A 3066-nucleotide genomic window follows, 5' to 3' on the forward strand; every position below is an offset into this window, starting at 1 on the left:
ATCACAAAACTTGATATTGTAATCAAAAAGGGAATATTAGCGTGCTCACTTCGCTCGCTCACAATTTTTTAATACATTATACCCGATCTGCCATATCTAGCTCCTTTAAAATTGACTCAATACACCATTGTCATTGAAAGACATGTATCACTTCCTGTGTTTCCTGTCAAGCATATAATTAAACTTGGTCAAGGAATCAATGACCCCTTGAAAAATAGATTCATGTCTTTTAAAGGTACATACCATAATTTGTTTCACATAATAAAAGGATTTGAATAATCACAAGTTTTCCCAATTAATAATGCAAATCTTCTTGCTTGGGTTGACAAAAAAATCTTCTTTTCTCAGTTACTTATCAAGGAAAATTAAAAGTTAAGAGAAGTTTAAATAAAAAAAAAAATAATTCGAGTAAATAAATAAATTTGTAAATAAAATTTGACAGCATAATTCAAAAATTGTGGCACAGATAATGAAAAGGTCAAGAGGAAGTCTCCTGAATAGCAAGAAGTCTGATTGATTGATTGATTGATTGAATTTATTTTTTTTTCTTCATTTCAAACAAATTGACAAAGTAAGTAGGAACAAAACACAATATGAATAACAGAAATGAAAAAAAAGGGAACTCACTGGAAAGCTTCGCTTGTTTATGTGAGTCCCCTGAAATAAATAACTGATTAAAATTTATCAAATACAAATATAAATTAACAATGTTCAATAAAATATTTGAAGACTACTAATGGGGTCAAGCTTCGTATGTTTATGCAATATACAAAAAGTTATACAATCAAGACAATATATTCATAACCATGGTATACAAATATATATATATATACAAGATAACGATTCAAATATTGTATGTAAGATAAATTTAACAAGACAAGAGGGAATATTAACAGAGAAAAAAAAAACACAAAACAAAACAAAGACAGTGTACCGAAGAGGACAAGACAGGACAAAACAGGACAGAGAAACAAAAAACAAAACAAACACTACAGATAACAAGCCAAAAGACCAGAACAGACAAAACAAACAAGAAATCTTCACATTAAGAATAAAAAGAGAAGATGAAAATGTGAGGAGAGGGGAATAGAAAATAAGAAAAAAATAATAACAAAAAGAGAATGCTGCTGAAGTAGAGACGTTGGATATCTGCGATTTATATTTGTGGAGAAGAATTTTCTTTAACCCATTACTGAAACTAAAATGTGTCGGTTTATTGCGCACGGATTCCAAAAGAGAGTTCCAAAGTTGTGTACCGGTAAAAATAAATGTTTTATTCAAAAGGATGGTTCTAGCTATTGGTGGGTGAAAAAGTCCGGCGGACCTTGTTGGATAATGATGAATATTGACATTTTTAGTGAACATGGAATAAAAAATATTTGGTAGTTCATTTCTATCTAAAGTATACATAAGCTTTCCAAGATTATAACTATATAAATCACCGACCTTCAAAATATTATGATTGTAGAAAAGTACATCAGTGTGTGCACGAAAATCTGTATGACAAATAATACGCAAAGCCTTTTTCTGTAAAAGTATAATTCTGTTGACGAGGTAGTCAGCACAATTCCCCCAAGCTATTATGCCATAGTTTAAGTGCGGCAGAATCAAAGTTGAATACAAATTAAATAATATATGGGTTGGGAAGAAAAATTTTACTTTATTTATGATACCAATATTTCTCGAAATTATTTTACAAATGTGATCTACGTGTTCCTTCCAGGATAAATTGCTGTCAATAGTTATACCAAGAAACTTAGTACTGTTAACTCTTTGTATGCTAGTGTTTTCAAAAATAACATTGCCTGGAAGATCATCTATAATATTACTGAAGAGCATATAGTTTGTATTTTTAAGATTAAGTGATAATTTATTGGCTTTGATCCATTCTGAAACCTGTTCGAGTTCATGATTAATGGTGGCAAGTAAATGGCGTGGATCCTTGTGGGAGAAAAAAATATTAGAGTCGTCAGCAAACAATGTAAAAGATAAAATATCGGAAGACTTGCAAAAATCATTAATATATATAAGGAAAAGTAGGGGACCCAAGATAGAGCCCTGCGGAACACCACAGTTAACCATTTTTGTTTCGGAGATAGTATTTTCGATAGAGACAAATTGTTTGCTATTGTCTAGGTAGTTCCTGAACCACTCCAAGGCTATTCCTCTGACTCCATAATAATTAAGTTTGTATAATAATATTTCATGATTAATGGTATCAAAAGCCTTGGAGAAGTCCAGGAACACCCCAACAGTATGCTCAAAATTGTCGATTCCCCTAGCAATCTTGTCAACTATAGTTAATAAAGCATGTGTAGTATTATGATTCTCACGAAAGCCAAATTGTAAAGGATAAAATAAATCATGCATATTAAAGAATTTCGATGTGCGAACAAATATAAGTTTTTCAAGAACTTTAGACAAACATGTTAATAGGGATATTGGTCGATAATTACCTAACACCGTACTGTCACCTTTCTTAAATACAGGAATAACACGAGCTAGTTTCAGTGATGAAGGTACAACACCGGTAGACATGCAAAAATTAAAAATATATGTCAAGGGCTTAGCAATTAACTCACAATTCTTCTTTAACAAGACATTATTAATACCATCATGACCACTACTTTGCTTATTTTTTAAGTTATGATTTATGTTCGCAATTTCCGCCTCATCTGTAGGAATAAAATAAATTGAATTTGGGTTGGGGTCACGAAGGAAATCTCTAAAGTGTTTTCTGGGGTTAGGAATACCTCTGGCAAGATTTGGGCCAATACTAGAAAAATAATTAGTAAAAGTGTTTGCCAATGTATGTGGATCTTCTATAAGATTACCATCAACATTTATTTTGGAAACAGTAGATTTTTTTGTTTTACCTTGCAAGACTTCCTTGATTAATTTCCAGGTATTTTGTATATCATTTTTGTATAAGTGAAACTGGTTGCAAAAATAAATATTCTTACTTTTCCTAAGTATTCCAGTAAGAATGTTTTTGTAATCTGTGTATCTTTTTTTATTCTTATCACATGGTTTAACAATAGATTTTAAATAAAGATTATTTTTCCT

Source organism: Lytechinus pictus, chromosome 8 (assembly GCF_037042905.1).
Source record: "Lytechinus pictus isolate F3 Inbred chromosome 8, Lp3.0, whole genome shotgun sequence".
In the NCBI taxonomy this organism is placed as follows: domain Eukaryota; kingdom Metazoa; phylum Echinodermata; class Echinoidea; order Temnopleuroida; family Toxopneustidae; genus Lytechinus; species Lytechinus pictus.